The sequence below is a fragment of the Oenanthe melanoleuca genome, chromosome 9 (genome assembly GCF_029582105.1).
Source record: "Oenanthe melanoleuca isolate GR-GAL-2019-014 chromosome 9, OMel1.0, whole genome shotgun sequence".
In the NCBI taxonomy this organism is placed as follows: domain Eukaryota; kingdom Metazoa; phylum Chordata; class Aves; order Passeriformes; family Muscicapidae; genus Oenanthe; species Oenanthe melanoleuca.
Genome location: NC_079343.1, coordinates 1,434,675 through 1,444,321, shown reverse-complemented (window position 1 = coordinate 1,444,321; position 9,647 = coordinate 1,434,675).

Below are 9,647 nucleotides of genomic sequence, written 5' to 3'. Positions count from 1 at the left end.
ATGGGAATTGGATCCCTGGGGAAAAGGGTTTTCCAAGCTGCCTGGAGCAATGGTTTGGCTGAGTGCTTGGAATAGCAGGATGCCCGTGAGACGTGGCCCCAAGCCGTGTCAACAGTGTTGTGGCAAATTATCTTTCCCCTCTTACTAATGATAAGAGAGGTAATAATCCTCCTACAGGACTAATTACAGCCAGAGAAATTCTGGTCATGAAAAGAACTCCCCTTGTCAGCATTTGAAAAGTTACAGTTTACATGAACTAAGAGGCTTATGTGAATAATGATTATTGTTTTGTACATGGCTCTCTCTGGTCCCATCTATTCTCATCTCAGTAAGTCAGGGTGTAATTAATCACAGAAGATAAAATGTTGCAGGACAAAGACTGGAAAATTCAGTAGAAGCAAAACTCTGGTTGTTTTGGCTTAAAATAAATTTGGATTATCTCTCACAAAGGATGTGGCAGCTTTGCTTCCGACTGCCAGCTCCTCTTGCTGCTCTCAGAAATCAGTGTAATTCTTGTTTCAAGTTTTGGGGTTGTGTTTTTTATTTCTAATTTTTTTTTTTTTTAAAATAAAGGTCTTTATAAATCATTATGTCCTTGTTGAGCTTTGAGCCCCAGAGCATCTCTGGCTCAGATGAGATGCACTGGCCCTGAGCTGCAAGCTTTGGTCTCCCAGCCTGGATCATGCTGCTGACACAGGATTTCACATCTCTCTTCTTGTGGTGTTTATTAATGCAGACCTGTGGTCTGTGCTCCTCTGCAGCCTTTCAGCATCCCCAAAAGAAGGGGTGTGGTCGAACAGGTGAGCTCAGCACCATGGTCCTTGTGGAGCCTGAGTGGTAGCACGGTCATCCATGCCAGAGAAAGGATCTGGGGAGGAATGTGTGTCTCAGGGAACCTGGAAATTAAATATAATGGACATCAAACTGTAAAAAAGCTTTTAATTTAGCACTGAGGGCAAATAGACACCAAAAAGGCAAAGTAAAAGCAAAATAAATACACTGCTTGGGATGTTAAAGTCAGCAATGTCTGTGTGAAAGCCTGTACAGAAACAGGCTGATCCCTGTGCAAAAGCTGCAAGAGCAGTAAGGGAAGGGCTTTGGCTGGTTGGAGTCACTGGCCTCTTCCCTCTCCATGTAGCCCAGGCAGGTGGGTGCTCAGCAGGTAAAGCTCCTGGAGCAGAGCTCAAAGGCTACAGAGGGGTTGAGAAGCACAACCTCTGCTCACAGAAGAGAACAAAAACAAGAAAAATACTCCAAATAACAAAAACCCCAGGAGAAAGTGCAATTTAACTATTTTAACCTTTGAGACAACAACATTTCTGAACAGGTGTGTCAGTCACCAATTTCCTGGGACACATTTCTCACAGCAGGGCATCCTCGGGGTCCCTTTCATACCACAGAAAGACAGAGGAGCTGTGAGGCATAAGCATGTAAGCACTGTTTGCCTTATGGTGAATCACAGAAGGCTGTCAAAGAAGAAGGTAGATAATAAGCTGTGGAAACAAGAAAAAAGCTTAATGACTTTTTCTCAATCTGTTTTTTTCAAGCCCTGTTAAGGCTCCTGGGATGTGCTAAAAGCCAGAGAGGTCCCTGTGCTCTGCATTTCCAGGAATTTTTAATTTTTTTTTCCCAGAACTGTGCAAGGGCAAATGCAGGGTGAGTCTCTCAGCCATCAGAAGCTGCAGCTGTGGGTGCCCTGGTGCCCTGAGAGCAGCACAGTGCTGGATCCTGGCAGGATAGTGCCTGGAGCTCGGGGGGGCACTGCCTGTGGGGTGACTCCCTAAAAACCTCCCTGCTGCACAAAGGCCATTTAGTAGGTGTGTTGGGTTGATGTGGCCAGAAATGTGTATTCCATCCCCATCTGTTGGAGCTGGGTGGGGCAGTGACCCTGATCTCCTGGCACATATTATCTGCTAATGGGCCATCTTTAAACCAGCTGGGCAATCATCTTTATCTTTCCCACAGCCCATCCTCCCTCCAGGAAGATATCATCTGCTGCTGGCCCATTGAGTCCCAGTGCATGACTGATAAAATTCCATCATCCCACTGGGAGATGCTCCAGCCAGGGGAGCAGCCAAGCCTTTCCTACCCAGATAAAAACTGAGATTTTGGACACCAAGGAACCTTCTTTCCACTGGATTCCAGAGGAAAGCCAGACCTTTGCACATCATCCCTGGAGCTTCAGAGGAAACTGCACCTTCTCCAGGAGCACTGCTCCAGCTGAACCACATCTGCCACTGCAGGAGGATGCAGCCACCATTGAATGGGACTGTGCCAACACCCTGACTGACTGACGGGTGTCAGCTTGGATTCTGACTCTGGCAGTGTTTTGGGATTGTTCTTTGTAATGCTGTATTTCTATTTTAATTTTCCTAGTAAAGGACTGTTATTCCTAATTCCATGTCTTTGCCTGAGAGCCCCTTAATTTCAAAATTATAATAATTTAGAGGAAGGGGTTTACATTCTCCATTTCAAAGAGAAGCTCCTGCCTTTCTTGGCAGACACCTGTCCTCCAAACCAGGACAGAAGGTTACCAGACACCCACCCAGCTCTCTGCTCTCCTGGCTGCAAAACCCAGGTGAACAAGCTGAGCCTGGTGTCAGCTGCCCCTGTCCCCTTTGAAGTGTCACAGCAGAGGCTGTGGGTAGGTGATGAACAGCCAGGGTGTCCTGGGGCACTCAGCTGCCCACAGCCAGACCCCAAGAACAACTCTGCACCTACAGCTGAAGAATTTAAATGTCCCCCAGCAGCTCTGTGTCAATGATGGCCCAGTCCCAGGTCCCTGCTGCCACCAGAGCAGCCTGAATGTGAGGTGTCACTCTCACTGCTCTCACAAATAACCAGCTCAAATGGCCAAAATAGAAGCCTGAATTACACCACAGCTTGGTGTTATTCACACCTGATGCTTGTGGTGTTGAGGGGCAATCTGCCAAAGAGACACCACAAGTGAACCTGTTTCCTCTCTTTGGCTGCATTAAACAATTTGAGCATCAGTTTTCACAGCCAAATTTAACACTGGTGTCAGCAAAGCACTTCAGCTGAAGGTACCAGAGGTGAGGTTCAGCAGGGACACAGCACTGCTCATGCTGGGGCTGTTTGGACTTACCATGGTGATACCAGCATCTTCAGAACTGGAAATTTCAATCCCAAAGCTGTTTCAGGCAGGAATTACTTTTGCTATGTAGGTCGAGCAGCTAAAAGCAGCCTGGACCATGTTTAGGGCTTGTCTTGGTTTAGTGAGGTTTGTTAATTTTAATATACTTAATTTTTGTTGTGAGATAGGATTAGGAGTAAAAATAATGCAGGCTTAAAAGGGTATAAAGAAGAAAATTATTAGCAACACAGAGAAAATAAGAAATTTGGAATAAGATTTTCAGATTATTCCTTCACCCCCCACTTCCCACGTTTCCTAACAGCATACAGAGACACTTCAGTCAGTTCTTCACTTAAATAAGTTTATTTCACAGAGAGGAGTTTCTTGTTTGGCTACAGGGAATTTTTCTAAGAGAAAAATAAAGTTCTCTTGTGTTTTTACTTTTATAATTCACATCTGCCCAGGGAAAATAAATCTATAAATCGTGAAACTCCTCCCACCTTTACAGCCTTTCTAGAGTTGTGTTTGTGGGCTGTGTTAAATTTAGGGGCTATTACTTTTAAGGGTAAGCTGTTCAAAAGCAAAAGCTTCAGATTCTCCTGCACTGGATGGGTTCTTTCCTTGGAGAGAGGCTTGAGGCCACGAGAGCTGCAAGTGCTCAAATGTCAGGGGGAAATACCACTGTCGTGAGGATCTGCCCACGCAGCTAATCTGAATTTTGGAGTGCAAACTCTCACACTTATGAGCTGCCTTTTCTGGAAATGATGACACAAAGTTTAAAAATGACCTTTAGACACCTAGTTCAGACACCACTTCCCCCTGACTATAACCTTCTGGTCACCTCTGGTGCTATAGCATCCAGCAGGGTGATAAGAAAAATAGTGTTAAGTCCTGGCAGAGCCACTGCAAATTGGCTGCAAGCAAAATGGAGACTGATCACTCTTTAGAGGAAAAACAACACAGTGATCTGCAATCAGGAAAGCAAATCAAGCAGAGATTTCCTGAGATAAAAGTCTTACGGTGTAATTAATGTAACTGAATGGGAGAGAAAGGAGGAACCATGTCTAGTTTCATTAAACACGTAAGCAAGTTAAGCAAACATTTCCTCCCTTGCTCCCTGTTGCTTCCCCTGAGAGGACATGGTTTTTCCTGGATTTACTGGTCCTGGGTATTTCTGTTTGAGGATCTGTATGTGTCTGGCTGGCAAATTGTCACTGTGGGCTGATGTTGGTGTGAGAGGGACAGAGCAGAGCTGTGGGTGAGAGCAGGAGGGCTTGGGGCAGGCAGCTCCATCCTGCTGTGCCCAGAGCTCCTCTCCATCCTCACACTGGTTTATCCACTGCTCCAGCCCCCAGCACAGGGACAGGGAGGAAATTCCCCCTGTGTGGCTGGTGGGAATGTCCCTGAGCACACACAGGACACAGGGCAGGTGTGTGCTCACAGCCAGGCTGGATCAGCATCCTCCTTCCTCTGGCAATGCAGGGTTAGGGGACACTAACAGGACAGGTGTTTAGGCACCCCAGCACTCCAATAAACCTATAGAGAGCTCTGTCCCCTTGTAGCAAACTGGGAAATTGCCTTCAAATTTAATGGAAGTAAGCCATGGAAGGTTACTTCCTGTGCCTGCAAGTTTTTAAACCTAGGGGTCTAGGAGGTAAAAAATAATCACATCTCATTTGTATTGTACACCTTCCAGTAATACAAGCAGAGGAGGCTGATTTTTCCCTGACCTTTTACTTCAGGGGGGAAAGGAGAACTACCAGATGAGAGATTTCATTTGTGTGTGGCACACACTGTGCTGTGCTCAATGGTGAGTAGAGGACTGACATCTCGTTTGAAATGCCACAAAGGTACTGAAGCACTGAAAGAAATCATGCACATTTTGGGCTTTCTTCTCCAAAACAACCAACACTGCAATAAATGAGTATTGTAAAGCACTGAAAATATTCCAGCCATTGAAGCTAGGGAGAGGTAAAAGGCAGGAACCCAAATGAGAGTAAAGGGGCTGCTGTGACTATTGCAGCCACTAAAGCTGGGCAGGTTTAGTGTCACTGACTGGCACCAAGGGAAGCCATGCCCTAAATAGGCAGGGGAGGTGCAGGGCTGTTTGTGGGCAGGCTCAGGGGCCGTGTCAGTGACATCTGGAATCTGCACTGTGGTCAGATAGTTGTACAGAAGAGCTGTGGGGGGATTTGCTGCCTTGCTAAGCCACAAGCTGGGGTGATAAGGCTGCCACACAGGAGAAAAGTACTGGAGCAAAGCAGACACAGACCCAGCTACCAGTGGGATCCAGCACATCTTTATGGGGTTCCTGATTTCCCTCCTCCCTCCCTGCTGCCCTGAGCTCACTGCTCTGCACAGCCCCCAGTGCTGGCAAGGGCAGCAGCCACCACCACCACATGGGGTCTTTTCTGGCCAATTTTCCCAACCAAAATTTGTGGGTTTTTATTTTCCTAGACAGCAGGGAGCTCTGGAAGTGGGAGGCCCGTGGAAAGCCTGTGTGTGCTGGCAGAGCTGTCAGTGTAGTCAGGGTTCTGGGCAAAAGGGTGTGTCTTGCACCAGGCTGGAAGTGTGGTGCTGTGCTGAGTTCTTACCTTTGATGAGTGGTTAGATAACAGGGTGATTAAATAAGAGTGAAAATGCCTTGGTGTAAATCAGTGGCTCTCTGTGGGTGCACAACTTCACCCCGTTTTAACTGTGAGATGCTGAAAACCAAGATTTCCAAACTCAAAATTAAACTCCAGTGTCAGAGGCTGGAACTGACCTGACCAAACCACATTTTCCTGCTTCCTATCCTTGCAAGTGAGAAATATGCACATCTCACAAAGGTGTTTTTCAGCCAAGTTCATCTTCTTTGCTCTTCTGTTTTGTTCTTGAAGCACAGCGTGTCAGCACAGCCCTGCAAAGGGGAAAGGTTAAGATAGATATTTTATAGATATTTATAGGTATGCTTATATGCCAAAACTCCCTTTTTAGTCAATTAGTTCATTTGCCTTCAGGGAATACTGAATAAAAAGGGTGATTCTAAATCACTATTCCTGAATTTCCATTTATTAAAGTTATTATTGAACAGTATTTCTAAAATTGCTTTCAGTTTCAGGCAACGGAAGCAGGTCTGATGTAACAGCAAATTTTTGCTACAGACTCATCATCACCTTTCCAAATGAGGTGAGACTGACTTTAATCTAATTTATCACCTCTCCTTTGCCAGGTTATTTGTAGTTCTTAAATGATGGAGTATTTTTTTTTCTGAAAATTGGATATTTATGGAGCAGTCTCCCTACCTGCACCTCTGATGACTTTCCTGCCTCCTGCAGCAAAAGTAACCCAGTTTAAAAACCTCTGAGCTTTTTCCACATTTATGAGAAACAAAATGGAATGGGATTTAGAAGGCAAGTAGAAAAATAAGCAGGAGGAAGAAGGGTGATGAATCCAGTGAGTTTTAGGCACACTTTTATTTCAGGAAACCAGCATACACACATTTCAGCCTAGTCTGTGCTAGTAATGCCTAGAAGACTGAGAGCAAAGCAGTTCTACAGAAAAAGTCCAAAAGTATAAGCAGAAGGCTCTAACACTCTTCTGTACAACATTGCAGGAGGGATGCTTCTCCCAGGCTGAAAGTGCCTCTGGCCAAATGCAGAAATGGGGAGGATAACTAGAGGCAAATTACAGATGTCTGGGGAAAGCCAAGGATAAATTGATTTGCTCTCCTGGGACTAGACAAGGTCAGAGTGTGGGTTACAATTACCAGACCTACTCTCCTCTGTTGCTTCCCATTAGCAAACCACATTAAAAAAAAAAAAATTTTAGAGTCTTGTGGTTGAGGAAGAGAGATGAAAAAAATCTGGCAGAGCTTTTGAAGCATTAGATGTCTCCACTCAAACACAGGGCACTCAGAAACAAAATGATTCTTAGAGAGGGAGAGAGTGCAAAAGGGAGTTTTTCATCTCAGGAAATCATCCATAGCATCAATATAATGAGGCTGGATAGGCTGGAGTGCAGCCTGAAGAGCACTGAGGGTTTGGTCCAGTCTGGCCTGGTCACACATAAAAGAATTCAAACCAGAGGCACCTGTGGGATGTATTTGTACAGTATTGTACAGGTGGGTGCTGCTGAGCCCACCTTGAATAAAGCATGGCTGCTTGTGCAAACACTGCCATCCTTAGCCCTTCTTTGTTTTCCTCCTTCTTGGACATATGAAGTCAACTGTAAATAAATTAAGCTTTGAATTTGGAATATTAATGTAGGTGAAGACCTTCCACACCCAAAGGATTGCATAACAGAGTGACCTTTCAAACTGATTATATAGGAAAGAGATGTTCATGACTGAGGGAGAGGAAGGGGAAAAAACCCAAACCATGTTTAAGAGTGTTTTTTCCTTGCTGTCATGGAGCAGGTGCTACTTTCAAAGGCTGGCTCGTGAAGGTTTGCAGCATCCTGTGTAGGTGTTACCCCATTTCACACCACAGCCAAACCCACTTTGTTTAGTCCTGCTGAGTGTACTATATCTTAGCAGAACACAAACAGATGCAATCTGTACCAGTTTAGCATCTTCCAGCACCAAGATTTGGTAGAAGACAGGTGAGAAGTGCCAGGGGCTCAGGCAGCCCCAGCACGAGCAGCCTTCTCCTGCCTTCCATGGGGGAATGATCCTTCTGTCCAGGCTGGACCCTGCTGCAGGCAGGTGCCTCTGTCACAGCCTGACCTTCCCCAGTGCTGCTTGGCTGCCACCATCCCAGAGATCCTCTGCTGCCACATCTTTGTGTCCCTGCCCCCTTCCAGTGCTGGAACTCATCATCTGGGACAGTTTGGCCAGCCTCTGTCCATCCCTGCCCACATCCCATCTTCTCACCCTCCTGGTTTGCACCCCTCTGTGGGGCTCTTTCCTAGGTCACCACCTCAAACCAGCTGGAGCTCCACAGGATCAGTTCCATCTCCTTCTGACACTGGCATTTTCCAGTCCCCACCATCAACTGCAGCCCCTGCAGATCATGGTGGCTCAAATTAATTTTCCACTGCTGCTCATCTCCTCCTTTTACACCAGGCTCTTCCCTTCAGCACTGCTGTGTCCTCCAAATGCCACCCTTCAGGAAAGAGCATCCAGAGAGCTGCAGGTCAGTCAGTCCCTACAATCCTTCAGCTGAGGAGGAATGACTCCCTACACCTGGACAGGCTGGGGCTGACCTGCTGGAAAGCAGCTGGGCAGAGAAGGACCTTGGCTCCAGGAGGAAATGGAGCTGATGGTGAGCCAGCAGTGTGCCATGGCAGCAGCTGGGGCTGCTGCAGAGTGAGCCCTGCCAGCAGCTCAAGGAAGGGGAATCCTGCCCCTCTGCCCAGCACTGTGACACTCAGTCCATCACTGGGTCCAGTGCCAGGCCCCCAGTGCAAGGCAGACCTGGACTTACTGGAGCAGGTCTAGGGAATGCCACAAAGATGATTAAGGGACTGGAATATGTCTTGTATGAGGAGAGGCTCAAAGGGCTGGGACTATTCAGCCTGGAGGAGCCTCTCAAGGATCTGATCCACCTGTATGAACATCCAGTGGCAGTGTGCCTTTTGCCTCCTTCAGTCTCCCTGACACTGCTGAGAGGGCAAGAGGCAAAAGGTACAGACTGAAATACAGGAAAGTCTGTCAAAACATAAAAAAGTTTGGTCTCAGAATGATTAAGCACTAGAACAGGTTGCCCAGAGAATGTGTGGATATATCCTTCCAGCTATTCAAAACCAAACTGGACATGGCCTCAGACAATGGCTCTGAGCAAAGGGCTGGTGGAAACCTCAGCAGGTTCCTTCCAGTCCAGTGACTGTGAACAAGGCCATCACTGTGGGCTCTAACCCAAAAATAACTCACAGCATCAGCCTCTCTGGCACACACAGCTGCAGCTACCACAGGCAAACAGCTCCCAACACCTTTGCTCTGGGGCTGTCTTTGCACAGGTCTGTCCTGTCCCTGAGCCCCTGCAGTGACCCTGCTGTCCCTGAGCCCCTGCACTGACCCTGCTGTCCATGAACACCTGCAGTGACCCTGCTGTCCCTGAGCCCCTGCACTGACCCTGCTGTCCATGAGCCCCTGCACTGACCCTGCTGTCCATGAACACCTGCAGTGACCCTGCTGTCCCTGAACACCTGCACTGACCCTCCTGTCCCTGAGCCCCTGCACTGACCCTGCTGTCCCTGAACACCTGCACTGACCCTGCTGTCCCTGAACACCTGCACTGACCCTGCTGTCCCTGAGCCCCTGCAGTGACCCTGCTGTCCCTGAGCCCCTGCACTGACCCTGCTGTCCCTGAGCCCCTGCACTGACCCTCCTGTCCCTGAGCCCCTGCAGTGACCCTGCTGTCCCTGAGCCCCTGCACTGACCCTGCTGTCCATGAACACCTGCACTGACCCTGCTGTCCCTGAGCCCCTGCAGTGACCCTGCTGTCCATGAACACCTGCAGTGACCCTGCTGTCCCTGAGCCCCTGCACTGACCCTGCTGTCCCTGAGCCCCTGCACTGACCCTGCTGTCCCTGAACACCTGCACTGACCCTCCTGTCCATGAACACCTGCACT